We start from the raw sequence: 22,214 nt of genomic DNA, 5'->3' as shown, positions 1-22,214 counted from the left end.
TACCCGCATATATAGAGGAGCAGCAGTTGTATGCTATATGTTATAAAAAGAAAATAGATGGCTTAAAATCGATAAGAGAAAAAAAATATTAATCATTAGTTATGTATTATTCATAATGGTTTTAATATCATATTTCATACAAATTATTGAAATAAATGTTTTTATATTTATATTAATAAACTCAATATTGATTAAAAGTTCATTAATCAATGTAAGTTCTTATTTTATACCTGACATTAATTATTTCTACAAGCAGTCTTTAATACAGTGACATATTACCGTGATTTTGTCAAAAGTAAGTACGTTTATTAACAAGATGGATGTTATCATTCTGTATTTCAACAGTCACTACAGTTCTATTGAAATTTACAATCCAGAAATACTGCCATTATATTATCGTTATTACTTAAATGTACTTTAGTTAACTATAATGTGACTATTCCAGATTAAATAATTAAATTAGATTCGTAATGTTAATACTAAAATAATTTTTACGAAAAATGTTTAAAATTGAGCTTTGCAAATTAAGTATTAAAGTTAATCCCTATTTGTTACACAATATATTGTAACTTAGTAATTTTCGTATAAAATCGCACAGTAGAGTAATATTTAACAAAATTTGTATACTTCATCTGAAGAATTATTTCCTTATCATGGTATACTAAAGCTAGATACATGTTGGCAAAGCACATTAACGTCAAACACATACACAAATAAGTCCGTATGTAATATTAAGTCTAAGTTGTGTCAAAAACTGACATGAGTTGTGACTATAGCAGTTTTCTGCATTTCAAGGCAATGTAATCTGTTAACACATTAATTATTATTGAGTAAACTGTTAATGTATTGTACATAACATTATTACATGTAGTGTCTTGTACAACTAAACAGAAGATTTAATTTACTAAATATTTTAATGGATTGTTAAATCTGTTAGTAGCAATAACAAAGAAAGAATAATTAATTGGTGATAAAACCAAAATTTGTAATATATATTATTATCACATGCATATACGAGTTTATTAAGTATATTAATAATCGTATGATGAGGACTAAAGAGGCAGGACATTTAGGAGACATAAAACGATAACGAATAGCGCTGCAGAGCTCGTTATCGCCGATGGCTGCAGCAGACACCTGACTGGAACAGTTCAGCCTCAGCACTGATAGCGCGGATAGACCCATTTAGATAGAGGATTGGTTCTCTGGCATCTCGCCAACGTGCAACACTCGTTTGATACAAACCAATTGTGATTAAAACGAGTGTAAGAGGTAGTATTTTGTAATCAGTTATAATCTCTGATAATAGTTTTGCGTTTACATGAAATTGGACGGTTTACTTTTTAAACAAGTGACTAATAATAGACCTTTATACTAAAGTATATCTGACTGATACTGAAAGGCAACACTTAAAAACGAACAATTCTTATATATACTAAATTAATTAGTACACATTATATAAAATATTGAATTTGATTTTAATACACACAACGAAAAAACATAATGAAAACTTCTTTCTATAATATCAACAATATTATTGTTATCAAACATCTATGCAAATGTTACTCAATGGGATTCTTAAGCTTGTTTGCCATAACTCAAATTTTAACATCTGTTCGCATGATGACAGGTAGAGCCTCAAACCTACCAATGTTTCATTCTTGTTCCTATGTTTATTTTTTATAAAGGCATACAAAGAAAATGAATTTTCAACAAGTATTGTGTTTGTAAAGGTTAACAAATACTTCAGCGCCTTAGCCCTGTTATATTTTTTAAATCAAGTTTATTTGTGAAAAATTAACATATCAAGTATAATGCCTCAACATTATCATAATCTTATTTATGCCAGATGCTGAAGCCAATTATTATTATAAAAAGTCGCAATCTAACTAAAAAAACTGTTTTCTTCAAAGATTGTAGCTTCATTTCTTATTTTAAATAATTTTACTTTTGTATAAAAGAGCGATCCTACAATGTAGACTGTCTATATTTTCATATAAGAACTTAAATAATCTGGATTTTGATGCGCTGTGCTATATAAAACGAACTATTTTTAAATAATGATCCAACACTTCTTTCAAAAGATCAGGTAAGATGTCTTGAAACTAGATTTTGTCAATGTATAACGCAATGCTTCCAAACAATACAATAACAACAACGATAACAATAAGACGAGCTACTTCTTTGATGTGACCTGGCAAATCTTTGCACAGCTAAGACTTAAATTTTCCGCCATTATTGCGATTACCTTCGTAACAGCCCCTATTCCAAGACTTCTCCGCTCTAGGAATGGTATCTGCAATACCTCCGACAATTAATAGCATTTATGAAGAAATAACCAATCTTACTTTCAATCTTTCTATTCCTCGTTATTTACCACCGTAACCTATATCTGGATCAGCGGTTCCCAAACCAGAGGGCTACTCAACATGGCTTTTTGGGGTTCGGAAATATCAGTAATGCCAGGAAATCGATATTTAAAAATTATTATATTGCTACGTAATAAACTGCTGATCTGTCAGCGTGCGTTAGTAGTCAGCCGTCAGAGTCTGCATGACTTACTGAGTAAGCAAGCTTCGACTGACGCCTGAACAAAACTAACACCATTACTGAACTGTATTCAGTGATAGCTAAAGAAAATATGTTGAAGAATACCGGAGGTATGGGTTTTCATTTAGTTAATAATGACTGTGAAAACTATTGGGCGGTCTGTGTGAAGAACTTTATCTAATGTCAATAAGAGACCGTCTCTGTCCATGCGTCACATTGATACAAAACCTCCAGACTACAAACAAAACGAAATGATTTTCATCCCAGGATTAACGAAATGTCCAATTGTGCCTTCATATTTTCATTTGTAAATAAACTTGAATGAGACTACAGTCGCAGCTTCTGCAATCATATAATGTTTTATTACATTTAAGATGCCTTACATGTATGTTGAGAGAGGAACGTGTACGAAATAAAACCGTTATCAAACAATACAATTTTAAGGAGAATTAACGATGTCTACTGATATTCAATCATACAAATTTTGATAAAAAATCCCTGGTTTACTATTCAAGTAGATGAAACCACTAATGTTTACAATTTATCAATTTTGATTGTCATTGAAAGATACTTGAATAGTGACAAGCACAAGGAAAACCTTTTACTATGTAATCTATATGCTCTCAGCCACATATTAAATGCGATTCGTACGTAAATAAGTACCACAATAAAGTACCACAATAGCGTAGATTGTGTATAAAGTATGAATGCAGTGGCTTATGGAACCAAACAAACAGTTGGACACCAAATCCATGCCACAATGCCGTCACCAATAATATTTGTCTACAGTGTCATCGAAGCGAACCGAGGGTTTGTCACAATCCACACAGTGACTAAATCGGCTTATCAGCTCGTAGTTTTTATAATTATATTCTAGTTTTTTACATTTATTCATTTGTTACATATATTTAGTGCGCATAAAACAAAGTTTGACAAAAATATACAAATCAAGCTTTGTTGTTTATTCACTTAGGCCTTAATGAGACATTTAAGAGAATTACCTGCACGGATAGCCTTACCTTCCCATTCTCTTGTACAAGGATGTGTTAAACAGAATAAGGAGAACATTTAGACCAGTGTAAAACATTATCCTGTAGTTTTCATCCTTTTTGATACTCCCCAAAAACATTCGATCCCCACCAAAAGTACAGTGGCCGACGATCGATTTCTATCTTAGAGAAATTTCTTTATCGGTTACTGTATGTTTCTCAATGTAAATCCAGGTTATATCTCTATACCATGTCAACTAATAGTATTACTGAAAATATAAAATGGAAATCAAAAAGTTTTTTTTAACAGAAACGCACAAATAAATAGAATGGATATAAATGTATATAAGTAGTGTATGGGTGTATATTATAGGTTAGAGGTGTACGTTAAAGAAAGAAGGCCTTAAGGGAAGTTTATTTCTGTATGTAAATTATTGGGTCGCTATGTTGTTACATACTGTAGCTTTAGGCATGTCTTTGATAACGCCGTTCAGCTTTCGTTCTTTCAGTCCATAATGTAACTCAATTATACCTAATGTGGACCCTATTAAATTAAATAGCAAAGAAGTCAAATTAATTAAACCTTACAGCCCAGGTTTCTTTGAAATTAAAAAGCACAAAATATTTCATTAAATTTAAATTGTCAGTAAATATCGTTAACGTATAATTTGTTTTATTTTGGGCAGTTACCCATTTAAATTACTGTTGTTGTTATTATGATATCAATCATAAATATTGGAGATGTTTCGCTTTTAAAGTATAATATTAATACGTTCCAAACGTATTTTGAATATTTAAATGGTGATTTACAAAAGGGTTTGAGATTTTATGTCTGAATAAGCTTTAAAATATTAAATTTAACATGAGTATCCATATTAATTATATTTTTTAAATGAGACATATCCCATAATTCTACGACTTAAAGTAAGGTAATTAAAGAGCATTGTATTTAACGTTGTTCTTATTGAACAAAATGACTGTCAGTACAGCAGGCTCTGAAATAAGCCACAAACCAAAACGTTTTCTACTCACAAGCAGTGAAAATGTTTCTAAGGCAAAGTTGTATTTTCAGCACATAATGTTATAAGATACATTAGAATGTACAGAAAGGCTTCCTACCAACAAGCAATATAAAGTCTGTGAGGTTAGTACAAATAAGATCTCAGGACAAAGTGTGTAGCTTTGACAGCAGCGACCGTAATAACCAGCAAGGCTTTACAGCTTTCCGCGGGTCAAGAGGGAGTTTACCTCTACTCTGCCTTCCCCGCCCCACAGATTATCTTTACTTTCTGCTTATATCTTGCCATTAGGGTCATGATAATGTACATTAAATGTTAATTATCTTTACAATGTTCGGAAAATCGCCAAGAAATCCTTTTTGCTGGGCGTTTGCGAATCCTACACTTTGGGGACTGGCGGAAGTCCTCATCTGTCTCTCCGCAGGATATCTCAAGAACAACTTCGCTTACGGAGTAGAGGAAATTTTCAAACCGAATGTGGTTGAGCATTAGTGAAAACCTAGCTATGAGGTTGATAGTTAATTTTTCGACAGTAAATTGAGATATATATTTTTAATGTTGCATGAAACTTAATTCTACATAGGTACAAGTTGGTTGACGAGATTTATTCATTCCTTTATTGGATTTGGCTGCGAGTTTACAGAATTTAGTTATAAATTTTGGATCTTTTCTATACTTCGATGATGGTGCATAACGTCCCATAGAGGTAAGTTAAACTGAAGCTGAACTCAACATTCACATTTAATCAACCCTTTCTACCATAACTGCGGTGTGTGTATAAAACAAATCATACCAGCATTGTGATACATTTGATTATTGGGAAATCGGATCAGTTTCAAGTGGTTGGTATGACCTATATATTGTTATGTACGGTATCAATAATTATCCTTTTCTATTAAAGGTGCGTCTTTTTCATAGTGTAGATGGACTACACAAAACAAGTTTGCTGTGATTGTTGAGTATACGTGTCTCAAAGCTCTGGTTTGATTAGTTCATTTTAACCTAGATTTGAAGTTATGTGTTAAGTTAGTTATCTACCTGAAGAAGTAATAATATTACAGATATCGAAACGTAGTGTTAAATTGTTCCTGGTACCATTTAAAATTGAGAACTGCAGGAAAATTAAGTTTCCTCGACAACCCTGGCATCATCAAACAAACTGTAAATACAAAATATGTCTCTTTTGGACCAATTCTAACATTGTGTACCACACAACTTCTTATTTTCAACTATTTGTAATTGATTTCAATTTGAGACAGTAACAAGTTTGTTCACTATCAATAACAACTAAAATTGAGAGTCTCATCACCTTGTAGACAGCGAGCAAAATAGTAAAAAAATCAATATTCATATTACATAGATTAAAGCTATAGCAAATATTTACTCTCTGTGGTGCATTCGTTTACACATAAAGTAGAGCAACACTTAAAGACACGTAAATGTAATGCGTCTTCTCCTGGATCTTCAGGCAGAGATATTTATTAAAGTTTTGAGAACATTATTTGATTTAAGATGATTTCAGAATAATCGACGTGGTGATAATTGGTTCTCTTAAGGTTCTCTACATAAGGGCAGAGTGTCTCAGTACCCACTCTATCAGTCATCGTAGCTCTAGCCACTGTACCGAATAGTCAAATCTATTTTCAAGCAATTTTTTAAACATAGATTCTTGACATGTACCTTTAGTTCTGTATTCATAATAAATCTCGTTTATTGGATTAACTATTTAGTTACATTTTACTATGTATAGTGGTGTCCTAATGGAATTGTGTGTTAATTATAAAAGCTAAACTACTTACGAAACGCTTCGTTGACGGAAGAACTGTTCAACTCACCTGCAAACAATAATGCTTGTTACTGACATTGAAAACTATTATGTTTCCACATTTACTAACAACATACGAGAGCGTGCCACCTTACTAATATAGAAATTGTTACACCTATAAATACTAAACTTGACTACTAAACTATAAATACTAAGACTGTACTTAATTACGGACTGGTTACAGTTTTGTAATAATAGACAGTTTTGTAATTCTAGGATTAGATATAGATAATTTACCGTACAAAGTTAAAAGTTTGATATTCGTAAATAAAAATTTGATGTCTTTAAAAAAATATAGGTTTAAAAAACAAGCCATCAATAACAGGTAAATGGCTCTATAGTATTTACATGGAACAGCAAACAAGCCCACACACCATCCATCATGGCTGCATGGTTTGTAATGATATCGTCTCTGTTGGTGGCGTCACAACATTTATTCGTTATCCTATCATTTAACCTCAATAGAAGACAAACAAGCAGTGACTACAGATTTAGCATTATTTTTTAAGAACGTAGTATACGTCTCTTATTTAAACAAGCCAAACCAAATGGACGAATTTTGGAAATACTGTAGTCTTAAAAGCACTTTTCAAAATATAAATAGGTTTATTGTGTAAAAATATTGGCACGAATTGTAGTATCAATCTACTAATATTACTCTAAAATTAAACCGAAAAAAGTTTTTCGGATGCTGTGTAAATATTAGAAATATAAATTACTTCATACCCTACAGATATACAAACAATAAGGTTTTCGCTCTTGTTCTAGCGTTGTTACCTAAAAGACGTAAATGCCCATATTATTGGAAAAAATAAATTTTACATATTTATACTTTTCAGCATTATATATTAGTTCCGTTTAACATTGTGTAAGTGTGAGAATATTTTTTTGAAGTCTACTCTTTTTTATAAGAGAGAAAATTAATAATTATAAAATGAATAATCTAGTGTACTGAATAATACTCTGACAGCTTACGAAACATATACTTTAATGATCACAGTTTTGTCATATTCGTCGTTTGGTCAAAACACAGCCAATTGCGTTACAGCTCCACCCTCTTCAACTCAACTCTATAACCATTCGGTAATGTTTGTTTAACGACTGACTTTTTAATGTAGATTGATCTCTACATCAAAGCCAAAGTATTTCAAGAATTTAATTATGTTAACAACGTTTCAACGGGGTGGAAATAGGTACCTTAGAAGACAGTTCACGACCCTTATTTGGATCCATCCTTAGAACTGAAAAACTATTCATTGCTTTTTGTAGAAATAAATAAAATTGAAAATTACCTAAGCATATTATTTAAATATTTTATTTCTTTGCCTATCAATGTCCACTATATTAAAATATACGAATTATGCAAATAACCAATTACTTATAATCTGTATACAGTAGAAGAACTAATGAATATATTACATTATAGTTAAACAAATTTATAATTTGATCAATATATAAACCATTTAGGTACATATCTTTTAGATCTCAATACACAAGCAGTTTTTAACACGTTTATCCACCAAATATGTTTCCATTCTAGGTGTTCCTAAATCCTGTGATGACTTGTTGATATAGTACAGTTTATTGGGAACCACTAAGCAAGATAATTCCGTGGTAAGCCTTACACGCTGAGGTCGACTGTTCATTAAATATTCAAGATCCTCCTGCTTGTGAATTGGTTACGTGGATTAACTGTTTAACAGAGCAAATGTTGATTACAATAGACTAGTAGTGAGAGATTGTAGCTTCGGCTTAGTAGCTTTCACAAAGTCGTCTTACCCTTTTGATTGAATGCATAAATATTATCATTATTTCCAATTGAGACATAGGAATAAATGTAATACTTTGCAAACTAAAGTACTTATCGAGAGTAAGATGAAGAACTAAAGTAAAGACAGTAGCAAGGCATAATGTACAGTAAACCAAATACCAAAAGTTTGAAGGTTTTATTAAATTCTAGAGTTTTGTAGTAGTAGTAGTAGTAGTAGTAAATAAAATAGGGGTCTGTAGTAGATTTTAAGAGATGGATTCTTGAGTCCAAAGTATGAAAACTCCTTTTGGCCCTCGAAAGGAGAATCATCGTCAGTTGCACCAAGGTGTCTTGCCAAATGCATAACAATTCCAAAGTAAATCTGACTACAAATGTTCCTTATGACCCCTTTGAAGAAACCTATACCTCATATTAAATAACATATTAAATTTTTACATTACCCACCTACAAATTATAGACACTAGTATGTAAATTGTTTTGATGTCGTCTCCATGAGGACAATTATCACTTAGTATTAAATTTTCATTGTGAAAATGCTTTCTTGACTAGTGCTACTACGATTATGGCCAAAACCCCCACTACAACTAAATTTCTGAACAGATTTTTGGAATTGGGTTCTTTTGTGGATATGCCAACCGACCTAAGTAAGTGCGAGCATTGCCTCTATACGTACGCCCGTAAGCACGATAAGGGCTTTGAGCATGTTGAACAAGTACGAATTAACTCTGGCCAAATATTACGACCTTGGGAAAAGTATTTTCTGTCATGACATATGTATAATAATTAGATGAAAATATCAATAACTATTATTTTTATATACCCTCTACAATGTCCATTTGTTATTTTTCATATAAATATATCTGACATTATTAAGTTTAATCTCAGAAAAAGCTTTACACTTCAGAGAGGATTTAAAGTGTATCGTGTAGATCTCGTTATTAGCATTTGTCCGCTTCTCTCCAGTTCTTTTACTTCATTTCCTGGCGTTTACCAGCTGACTGATTCACACGTTCATATTCTTGCCGTTCTGTTTTACATTTTTATTTTATATTTCGGTAGACCAAAATAAAATATAATGTATTTGTTTATTTATTTATAATTAATCCAACTGTTATTATTACTGTTATTTAGTATAAATAACTAGTTATGGTATCGAATTGTAATGCTCTGGCCCAAAATCCTAACAGTATTCAATATACAAAGGTAAACACACGTCTTATTCAAAGTGTATTAAATATTAAACTGTTAAATTTTGTTGGAATCAGTTAAAATCATGGTACTTATTGTACCTCTCTATTCTATGCTTTGATTTTGCAAAATATACTTGAAACTAACTATATTGACAAACATTTAAGAACAAAAGTATGTCAAATATATTTTGAACTTATCGAAAATCCTGTACATTTCTGTGTTTAAGGCTTGGTATTGACAATGGAAGGTTTGAAAGAATCGTTATATCGTATGTTACAAAATGTATATCATAAAATTTAGAGAATAGAAATCTATCACATCCTCAGATTAGGAGACAACTTATATTTAATAATTTTTATACATTTTGTAAGTCATAAAAACGGCAACTCTCCAAAATATCTTGTAAAGTTCGTTAAGTTATTTTCGATAAAAAAAGTATTTGAAGAATGTTTATTCCTTGCCTCTTTTTATTTCCCATATTAACAGAGATATGAAGTCTTAAAGTGATAAGAATAATTAAGGATATTAACATTGAGAAAACTTCTTTAAAACTGACGTTCTAATTATCTAACAAAACTGTATATCTAACATTACGACATTTGGGAATTTGTATTTGTTATTAAGATATCTATAAATGTTCAACAAGGAAAGGAGACTTATTCGTGTGTAACGGTTCAAATTGTTTTCGTTCTCTCAAAGTGTCTGAATAGAGAATTACGCTTTCCATTAAAGCTTCTTATCTCTCACTTTCAGCTACTAAATGGTCGTGTTTAAAAAAAGGCAAATTTTTATATTCATGTCTAAATATTTTATAAACTAAGGAAAATTTCAAAATTTCAGATCATATATTTACAGAGTTTTTATTTCAATTAGCCTGTAAAATAATGCGTTTTCTGATTTCTACCTATAATATATTTCAAGTCTTAAATCTCCTGGCACAATACGCTAGTTAATGTCTGTAACCATTATTTGCCATAAAATATAAGACTGTGATAACATTTAATTTGAATATATAAAGCTCTCTTATACTATCAACCACCGAATAAATTCTGTCCTAAAAAGAAGAAATTAATGTCAGATAGACCACATTATTATGCAAACAACTCTTCTCACACGTACGGCCGGTTAAGAGTGATATATTGCCTTCTTGCACGCCATGTAGATTAATTTTAATTGTAATCAATCCAGCTCTTTTGTATACACTGATATACAACGTACTTGTTTGAACTCATTGAAAGGAAGCTAATACACTATAAAGCTATACTTAATGTGCAGAACTGCAATAAATTTAATAGCATTAGCCAAAAAGGGATGTTATCAGGCTAATGTTTAAACAATCATCAATTTAGTCGCTGAAAGTGAACAGATTAGTGGCGTAACTAATTACGCGATAATGTACATGAAGCAAACTGAATATTAATTAGAGCCTCGCAGATGGAGAGGTGAGATCACTACCGTTTGTGATTTAAATGTTTTACCGATCTGTGTTGTGTTATCATTACTGTGAATAGGTATTTATTTATTTATTCATCAACGGTATCCACTATTTTTACAATAATAATTAACAATATTTGTATAACTAATACAATATACCAATATAGGCCTACTAATACAGGGTGGAGCGTGGGAATTTGCTGCTTTGGAAATGAAATAAAAAAAATTATGAACCTTAGAAAAAATTATTTTTTATTTTAATTATATTGAACAGTAAGGGAATTTTTAAATTACATGGTTTTAAATAATGTATCTAGCAAATATCGACCTTCAGCATCCACACACTGCTGCATACGTTTTCTGAAGTTTATATTAACTCTAACAAGCATGTTGACTGCTATTCTGCCAATTTCAACCTCAATATTGTTCCTTAGGTCTTCCAAGGTGTTGGGACGGTTGATATACACCTTCGACTACAGGTAACCCCAAAGGAAAAAAATCGCATGGGGCTAAGTCTGGTGAGCGTGCCGGCCAGTTCGCATCACCCCTCAAAGAGATAAGCCGTCCAGGAAACATTTGCCTCAAACAGTTCATGGTAACCCTCGCTGTGTGTGCAGTGGCACCATCCTGTTGGAACCATGTATCCTCTAATTGCATTGCCTCAAGAGCCGGCTGAAAAAAAAATCCTGTATCATAGTCAAGTACTGTTCAGAGATCACAGGTATGGCACGACGGTTATCCTGAAAAAATAAACCCTTACGGCCAATGATGCCTACTCGTGATATGGCGCACCACACAGTGACGTGGTCCGAATGCAGAGGTCTCTGGTGGACTTCTCTGGGGTTTGTTTCACTCCAGTAGCGCATGTGTTGCTTGTTGACACACCCACTGAGGTGAAAATGTGCCTCATCAGAAAAGAACACAATTGCGTCACGAGGTATAGTTGCAAGCATGTCTTCACAAGAAGTACGCCGTGACAAATAGTCCCGTGCTAACAATTGATGGACCACGCACATTTTATACGGGTGAAATCTCAGTTCATCATAATGAATCCGGTGGAGAGAACGTCTTGAAATGCCAAGAGCAAGTGATTGCTTCCAAGCAGAGCGTTTTGGAGATTGCAGTCCTGCTGCTCTAACTCTATCGATTTTTTTCGGTGTTTTAATCCTTCTCTGAGGTCCCCTTCGTACACATGACACATTCCTGCTGTTCTGAATGCAGTTACCCAATTTACAATTGATTTCCGACCAGGAATACGTCCGCGTGGGGGAACAGCGAATCGTAAACGAAAAGCACGCTGCACTGCAATGATCGAGTGGGTATTTGAAAAATGCGCTTCAACACAAAACGACCTCTCCTCTCGTGTCCACTGCATGATGGCAACTGGAACGCGGAGGAATACAAATCTCCCGTCAGCCACTATAAGCCACGCCCACTCTCTCCTCTCTTCGACCAACAGTGCCGCCACAGCCTGCAGTGCAAAAAAGCAAATTACCGCGCTCCACCCTGTATTACTGATCGCGAGAGAAAAGAAGAGACCTGGATTCTGGCCTATCTGAAATTTGCAGGCGCTACTACTAGTATGTTGTCGCGCCTTGTTTCGTAATTCCATTATTGTTTCACTGTTCCATTGCTATGATAAACAATTCGCAGGGTTGGCTGTGGGGCGAAGCGCCTGAAATTACCGCGCGGCAACACACTAGTACACAGCTGTGCGCCGGTACGGACCAGGTCTCTTCTTTTCTCTCGCCACCAGTATATTAATATACAATAATACATGCATTAAATATGTAGACAGCTGTTGAGAAACAGTAAACAAGTGTAATAAGTCTAGTGTGTAGACAAGAAAAAGAGGACAACAATTGGAAATAAAATTTGAACGACTAAAAATTTTTAAAGCAATAACAAGAGATAAACTTGAAAACAACCTATAACAATATGATACAAATTTAAAAAATAACAAAATTAAATTATCTAAATAAATAACAAAAGATACATTTAGAACAAACTTCAACAACCAAGACAATAACTATAATAAGTTAGGTAAACAGAGTGTAACCAAAGAGTGTAGAAAATTTTACTACATCAGAAATTGCTATATTTTTATGATACTACCACAAAAAAGCCTAACTAGGGTTTCTTATTAATAATTTTAAACAGTTCTTTTCTTAATCCAGTTGGCCTCATTAAGATGTCAATCAGTGGAGCCACGTCACTGCCACTGCGGAGGAGTCTTGGGACTGACGAGTTGTACGCATAGTATGAGGGCATGGATCTTCTCTGAAAGATTGTCCTCGATCTAGTACCTCTTGGGATGGAGATGTCGATGTAGCTCAAGATGACCGGGCAATCCAGCACACCACTCACGATCTTGTTCAAAAACACAAGGTCGAGGAACTTCCTTCGGAGAGAGAGAGAGAGAGAGAGAGAGAGAGAGAGAGAGAGAGAGAGAGAGAGAGAGAGAGAGAGAGGAGAGAGAGAGAGAGAGAGAGAGAGAGAGAGAGAGAGAGAGAGAGAGAGAGAGAGAGAGAGAGAGAGAGAGAGAGAGGGCTGCAAGCCAAACATGCAGGCGCAAGTCTTATTTATGCGCTGGTGTTATTGCAGGCGTTAAGGTAAGTTTTAGTTATTTTTCCTCAGTACATTGTACATTGCACCTTTTCACTAAAGTAAAACGTTAGGTTTAAGCAAATTATGGGGCGTGTAATGTTCTATTAATCTTCAATATATATTAGTCTTGTGAAAACTAAGGAAATCTATCTAAGACTCTCTATTATAACAATTTTCCAAAACAAATAAGTTATATCTATAAGGTCTTAAGTTTCTAAACTATGTCAGCTCAAAGCCGTAAAACTCCGCAACACAATCAATGAACTATTTCGCAGGAAGAGTGAAAATTTCTTTAGCCTGACAGCAAATAATGTGATCTCTGAAAGTGAACTAAATCAACCCACTTAATACCGAAAATATTACTAAAGTATAAAAGACACACATATTATTAAACATCTACTACGGCAAGTGCCCTAGGCTATTTTTAAGACTCACAAAATCTCATGTAGTGAATTTGTTTCGTTTGTACTCATAGCTCGAGTTTTATTGTAGTTTGGAATATTGAAATCGTTGGAAATCGTCTACTTGGGAGGTAAGTCATCCTGTATCTTATCTCAAAGTAAATTTAATGTGGTAAAAACCAATTAGAACCGTTGGTTATATATATAAGATATACAATAAGTATTATATCTGATGTGTTCCTACAACAATCTGACATGTATATAAAGAAGTATTATTAAGTTAGTGAAATTAATTTGTAATTGGCAAATTGTTTTGATAGATATTAATACCCCTGTAAGATAAACTTCCTGAGTACAGAGAAATCAGAAACATTTTTGTCACTTCACAACGGATTATAATCATTTTATGTAGGAAATTTTGATAATTTTGTGATGAGGTTTAACAAATAACAGAAGAAGTTTTGAAGTTAGAAGTTTGAAGTTATTACAGTATGTACATAAGTTTAGGGAGTGACATGTTTCCATTGATTTATGTACTTCTTAAAGTATTTTTTTTTTTTAATATTATCTTAAAACAATTAATTTTGAAGGTGATTTTGTAATAAATTCCTACCACTCCTCGTAGAATATTAAAAAATATTTCTTTTATTTTTGCCGTCTTTAGAAGTGTTATCTAAAGGGTGTGTAATCAAATGTCTTTAATATTTAAATAAAGAACATTCGAACCGAGGCTGATTGTATCTTTCTAAAATTTGGCAGCACAGACAGACATTTTTAATTTTAACTATACAAAACCAATACTCCTGTACTTTTACTCTATCACTTTTTATTCTGGAATTATGGGAGATATTTTTTTATTCACATTAAAATATTTTTTATTGTTGTCTCCCAAGTATAGTAATGAGGTTAGTAATATTGACTATTTCATTGTGCAGTGTACTATTTTCGTTGAGTTTCATTGTCTGAAATAATATATTCACTTCTTTTTGGATTTGGGCCTAACGTGTCAGCAGCTTGGGGAAAATTTGACTATATATAGTTCGCCATATTTTACTTCTGCTTTTCATTATGTCGTAAGAAATGTATCAAAACTTATGAAAAAAGCTTATATAGAAGTTAGTTCCTTAGTAGAATAGTACTATCCATTCAAATATAATATAATATAATTCCTAATTTTACAAGTTTAGGAATATTTTGTTTTGGTGTTTATGTTGATCATTAGTACTCGTATTAATGCAATGTTCTGCTCTTTTTAGTACATTTCTAAAAACCATCTTCACCGTAGCTTTTTATATTTTACGTATTACATCAATTTAGGTTTTTCTTAACCTGAAGAATATATTGAGGTATTATTTATATCCCCACGGGGGAGGTTTAAGTTTCGAGATCTGGGGAGTTATATTCGTAACTCTTCTAATCAGTCTGTCGCCATAAATTATTGTAGTGCAGTGAAATATTTAGCTTAAATTACAAAACATGACCATTCTTAAAACATAACCGTGCTATAAATTTCCCCTTCTTAATGACTTATTACATAAACTAAACTTTACTTTTAAAGTACTTTTCAAACTAGGTCAATGCGAAACTTTAGTAGACCATTGAGAAGAGGAAAATAGCTGTAATATGTAAATGAAATGATTCCAATACTTCCCTAATGACTTGGCAATTTCAGTTTTGGGTCCACTTTAAACAAAAGAGCGTTCCTTATTAAAACAGAATCTTCTCTATGACATGAAAGAATGAATATAACTAAAGTGGGGGAAGCCGGTATAACGACAGTAACGAGCTGGGAGACAATAAGGCAAACTCTCTTGACCTCTTGAACCCTGACATTGTAACACGTCCTGGCACTGGAGCTCTTACTCCCTGTATGGCGGCGGAAATTCTTAAATTATCTGAGCAAATACCCATTTTGTTATTGTTTCATAAATACCGGTGTAAGAAACAAATAGAAGAACAACTTTAATGATTTTATTTAATTTTTATTTAAAAGATTAAATTAAGAATTTAAAATACTAAGGTCCCTTTAAAATTCCTCTCATTCTCTGTCCGTTTATTAGCCTCTCCGTCCAAACGAAGTATTATGGTAGAAAGATCCTACAAGACATGAAAAATGAATCATAGTTGTCTCTTTGTTCTATAAAAACCCCTATTGATTTTGGAATAAGAAATTCTACATTAAAGGTACAAAATAGGTTAGATCATTTTTTCTATTGCTCCTATAAAAAATTATTATGGTAAAAAAATCACAGAATAGACAAACAAATTACAAATCTATTGCAATATTTAAATAAAAACAGTTCTGTATTATCACTATTATGGCCGAAAGTGTTTACGAATCTTTGGAAACTTGATGGGTTCAGACCGTAGCTGAGAGGTCCTTGAGACTAAGAGCTCCCAGAGACCCGTAGCTCCCAGGTCTACACAAGTAGTTACACACCTTGCGATTGGATGGAGTTCAAGCAAAATTTGAATGGAAGTACTGTGTAAGAAATGTTATTCCAGTAATTATGTTAATTTTGGTAATTTTATGTTAATAACTGTATAATTATTCTGAACACCGTGTGGGTGGATGAATTATAGCTATAATTGACTTAAATGTTCTATACCACATAATAATACCCAGAGGCAAAAATCTGCCAGAAGCCGACCGAGAGTTTCTTGAGACTGAGAGCTCCCAGAGGCCCGTAACTCCCAGAGGTCGCTAGTCACAGCAAACCTGAAGCTCTCATAGTTTGAATGCTGCCAGAGAACCTCAGTTTCCAGGGACCGAAAGCTCCTGTTGCTAAGAGCTCCCAAAGACAGGAAGCAGTCAGAGGTAGGAAACTCTGAGGGTGTGAGCTCCGAAATGCTCATGGCTTTCAAAGGTTGAGAGCCCTTAAAGCTCAGGAGTTGTTAGAGGCTGAGAACTCACAGTGTCTTGGAGATCACAAAATAGAGAGCTAACAGGTGATAGGACCTATTAAAAGATAGGGTCTTAGAGTGTTTCAGAGTTATTTTAATATACATTAATGTGACTTTTATAAAGTACCGTGTGGTACAGTGTGAGACTGTTCACTAGTTCCAGTCTCATGAACAGCACTGGACATCTATCAGAATCTTGTTTACGAGGAGCCTAAACGTCTTTGTATCATTTTACGTAATATCACATGTGATGAAGTTACTTTGTTAAATTGGTCGATAAGATTTTCGATACTTACTTTCATATCATACTATGAGTGATTTTTTTTCCCATAAGAATGACTTTTCATCAGTAAAAGAAAACAAATTAATCAGTTAAGTTAGTAGTTAAAGCAAGTAAAATTTACTTTTGTGAGCTGCTCTCCAAATTAAACTCTAGTAAAATAAGTTGTTGAACTCTAGTAGAATATAATGTAAAAGCTCATAAGATACTTCATGGTGTCATAGCCATAATTGCAATATCCAATTCCAGAAGAATAAATTTAGATTTATTCTAGTCAATACATGTTTCTGTTTTAGATATGTTTAATTCTTAATACTTATAGATTCAAAAATTCTTTACTATAATTAAAAATGGGTAGGATTAACATTCTTGGCGGCTATCTTGAATAATGTTACACTTCAAACACGTACAACTGTAGAATATTTTAATGGTGGTCTTTATCAAAACGCATTTTACTTTTTTCGAATACGTTATTCAGAAAGATGTCTCAAAGATAATATTTAACCTCTCCGCTTTAATATCCAAGAAGTATACACTTCAGAAGAAAGATTAAAAAATAAGGCGTGTTTTCAAGTTATAAAACTGAAGTTAACTTTACTACAGCTGGCTCTTAAACCAACAAGACATCCTGGGCTTGGGGATAAAACTTGTGTCTCCTGGATGCAATTTGATAATAAGTGAGCTTTTGTAGAGGTGAAATATTAATGTACATACATTTATAACAGCTCTCCCTTCTCGACAGTAAAAAGCTGAATAGCTTACTTGTAAGTTGCAAATTCAGCACACTTCAACATATCTAACTATTATCACTGCGATTGATCCACAAATTTGACATGTAAACATTACCCTAAAACATCCGTGATGTAGTATGATCTATATTAACCCTCCATCAGGCGCTTAAAATTAGAAACACCATCAGGCGCTCACGGAGGTTTCCTCCAGGTTAGCGAATAATAGATACTAGCTGTTTCCCGCGGCTTCGCACGCGTCTCTTAAGCTTTGCCCGTATATTTCTTTGCCTTCAAATAGTGTTTGGATATTTTAATATACGTAACTACTGTGTTGTAATTGCAGTTTATAATGTGCAGGCGCTTTGATAACTTTTATATCTTGCAGTACACAGCCTGGTGGTTAGTTACATCAATGGGCATTGCGTATAAAACTTCTACATAGAAAAATACAAATTTTCATAGTGATCGGTCCAATAGTTTCTGAGTCTATAAAGGACAAACACACAAACATTCATTTTTATATATTATGATTGCAGAAACAGTTTAAACAAAATTTGTCGTTTCTCTTAAGCTTACTCTATGCTTTAAAACTATAAGTGTAAAGAAATTTATATATAAATATATTTTTTGTCGCATTATATATATGTTTACAAAGAACAGCTGATTAAAAATTTGAAAAGACTCTTTCACTTAATAACATATGTTTGCTGCAATGCATTTCTTACGGGTATTTCTGTAACCAGTGGGGCGGAATCCTGAATCGGGAAAGGGATAAAAAGTATCCTATAACCTTCTACAGATCAAGACGAACAAATTAAAAAAAAAATTAGGCGAATCCGTCCAGCCGTTTGTGAGTGATGCTGTTACACACGAACAGTTTCATTTTTATATATATAGATTATAGTCGTTTAAACTGTTTTTATTTGTTTAAATATTCATACTGATTCAATTACAATGTAATATATTAATTTTTAGAATTTAAATAAAAATTACTCTCTTATGTAATGAAGTTTCCTAATAAGAATTTCGAAATTTAAAAATATGTTATTGTATAATAACAACATGATTTATTTTAAGGAATAATGCAATTAATTGTAAAAATGTTTAACCTTCTGTAATAATATATGGAAATTAACTTAGTTTTTAACTTCTTACAAAAACAACTTACTTCAATTCTTGAGGTATACAATTGTAATGTCAATTATTATTCTGTACTGACAAGTCTCTCGTTTTCATTCTCCATTTCACAAAATTCAAATAAAATATATTGTAAAACTTAAAAAGAAACCATCACAGGTCACACATTTAGGCGCACACGGATTATTACTCCATAAAATAAACACTACATCGGGCGCTCACGGAGGAATCGTCCAGTCTCGCACGGAAGTAGACCTCATACTGACAGATTTTGACAAAGATAAGCGGGAGGCTATTGTTTCGCTTCTCCGAAAGATACTCGTGAAGTACACTGCGGGAAACGACTGCCAACATCAGAGAAGTGGTACTTTTCTTAATAATAAAAAATACACGGAGGAAAACTCCGTTTAGCGCCCGATGTAGGGTTAATCAATAAACAAATTAAATACGTATATTTTTCGTCAACAACATTACTTTAGAAACGTCTCAGGTTAAAGGAGCATATTTCTTCGTAGTAATTTCACCATTTTGTCAATATTCAAGGCTCTCAGCGCGGAACACGCTCACGGCTCGAGTGTCAGTGAATTATAAATTATCTCACTTGGAAAACATCTCGCTTACATCACTCCTCACTTTATCAAGAAACGCCGGTAATTGTAACGTGCCAATCTATATCCTTCTTTTCGCAAGTTACTGGAAATCATAGTGTAAAAATGTAATTTTTAGAATTTAACTCATTGTTGGTACTTACCCGGAATTTCCCTAATTCTTAATATATCATTAAAGCAAGAACTGGATGACAAAATACTGTTTTGAACGTTTATTTTTATGTTCACTGTAGCACAATTGTACTAATCTTCACAACAGAAAAAAGATATTGGATGAGTAGTAGTTTTCCCTGTCGGTGAAAATATGTCGTTGGCATTTTAGCTTTGTAATTCCTTACTTTCAATGGCACTAAACGGATTTAATGCTTCAAATAAAAGACTATAATCACTCAAACGTAGCAGTATCTCAAGTAATAACCAGGTTTTAGAAATAATTAAACACATTTATATTAGTTTAAAAGTAAAAAGTAAAAAAGTAAAAAAAAGAATGTCTTATTTTACCAGGCGAAGTTAGGGCTAAGAAGCCCTCTCTAACACTTAACCTGGGGACCAACGGCTTAAAGGTGACTTCCAAACCACCACCAATGGCCGGGCAGGCGGGCCGCTTGCAAGGACAGGATCGCTCAGCGGTCAACTATACAAGCAGCGGCCACGCTCGACGTTGCTTGATCTGGTTATCTTGGGATAACCGCCGTACCCGCTACACTGCGCCATTGGCCACTGCGCCATTCATATTGTAGTTTATTACAATATGAACATTAATTGAACAGACTATGTGATTTAGCAGAAATCTTGTAAAGGATCTTAAATCCTGAGTATTAGACTGTATCACTAATACAATCTTAGTATCATTTACGTTTTGCACAGTTCTGTAGAACTAACTGTAATGTTGTGATAGAAAGGTATTGTTCTATACAGTTAAAGTAATGTAATGTTGTATGAACACATAATAGACACTTTGTAATCGTCTGCTCGTTAGCATGGACGAGCTCGTCCAGCAGTGGCTGAATTGAATTAGCAAACCATTTTGTGACAGCTAAATGCAATCAGGCTATCGTATTTATTCAGCAACAACTTTAAATCACTATTTAGGTATTTTTACCTATAAAATAACATCACACAGTTAGGTACACTGTTAAATGTTACAATCAAGATTGTGTAAATGTACGAAATTATTACTGAGAAGGTATTATTTTCGTACTGAATAGTTAAAAAAATTACATTTGACGACGTCATGAAGACAGGACAATTTTTTATATCTGATAATGATCACATTGTGATGGCAACTGACAGAGCTGAAAACAGGTTGGTGAGTGAGGTTTTTTTATATTTAAAGTTATTTTTAAGTAATATTTTAATTACGCTATTTTTGGGTATGAAAATATTCTGAGGGTCAATATTAGAAATGGATATTCAGTATGTTGATATGTATTCAGCACATCGAAAAATCTCATCTACTAGGTTTTAACATTTCTGGAAGTAATTCCAACTTACGTATTTCGAAGAAACTTATACCAGCGAGAATGAGATCCCAATTCTTTAAGCAGGGAAATCCTTCTGGGACTTAAACACACACACACACACACACACACACACACACACACACACACACACACACACACACACTTGATTTTGTTAAGTTTAACGTAAAATAACTTACAAAAGCATTAAATGCTTTGTGATATCTCATAGGATTTACACATAAGTTTTGACAAGTATACCCTAACTCCACACTAATGTAATGAGTGCAATTCAAAACACATAATCTTATTCATGTATTTGTAGTGCTGCATTTATCACGCTCTGAAGACTATCCATAGAATTATAAAACTTAATATGTTGACCGTTCATATTAGTTTCTTAACATTTTAGTAGGTTATTAAATACATACTATCAATTCAAATTATTTGAATTTAAATGTTGATATGAACATTCAACTGACATGTTTCTGTTACCAATATATTTATAGCAAAAGTATTTTTATAAAGGCACTACTTTTTTGTAGAAAACATTAGTGCTTATATTTAACATTTGGAAGATCTTAACGTGATTTAGCTTCAGATTTTAAAAGTACTATTATATTAAAACATTAACCATTAACACATATTAACAATAACACATGTACATTCAATAATGTACAATTAATCATGAAAAATTAGACTTTATCTTAAATTTTATATTTTGAAACAATAAGTCTACTTTCCTCTTAACAGTACTGGAAGAGAGATATAGTAAAGCGAAATGAGCACAGCTCGAGACTTCAGCGAACTGAGCCCATACTGAAAGTCCAAAGCGACACGTCAATGTGGGCTTTAGGCAATCCGGCCACAACCACAGCTCTACGGATGACGTCACGTACACCGCTTAGAGGAGAACTGTTTATACTGTTAACTTTATCCTTGCCAGACTAAACTGCTAAGGGGTTTGCGAACAAGTAGAGCAACCGAATTATATATTTGATATTTAATATAGTTGATACCTAATAATGTTCATGTAGTATTTGTCAATTGTATTTATATTTTTAATTATTATTTTCATTCTTTAAAAAGTTATTAGATTGTTATTGGGTTACGAAATAAAAACACAGATGTAAAAGTTTTTGTTATTACATTTTTTGGTGAATGCTTAATTTTAAAGGCAATACGCGGTTGAATAAAACGCAAACAGAAACAGAGTCCTGGGGAAAGAATTGTCATTGTGAACGCCAAAGAATAAGATATATACGTTATTTTATTTAAACTTAAATCCCTTAAATATTTTAATAAAT

At 32.9% G+C, this 22,214-nt stretch overlaps 1 protein-coding gene across 1 annotated transcript in view; it reads right to left on the bottom strand.

The window, feature by feature from the left end:
- LOC124369605 (frequenin-1) overlaps positions 1-22,214 on the bottom strand; it is a 211,177-nt gene that overhangs the window by 127,411 nt on the left and 61,552 nt on the right. The window lies entirely within an intron of this gene.

Source organism: Homalodisca vitripennis, chromosome 1 (assembly GCF_021130785.1).
Source record: "Homalodisca vitripennis isolate AUS2020 chromosome 1, UT_GWSS_2.1, whole genome shotgun sequence".
NCBI lineage: Eukaryota > Metazoa > Arthropoda > Insecta > Hemiptera > Cicadellidae > Homalodisca > Homalodisca vitripennis.
Note: the sequence above shows the minus strand (reverse complement) of the source record. Positions and strands in the feature narration are given on the sequence as shown.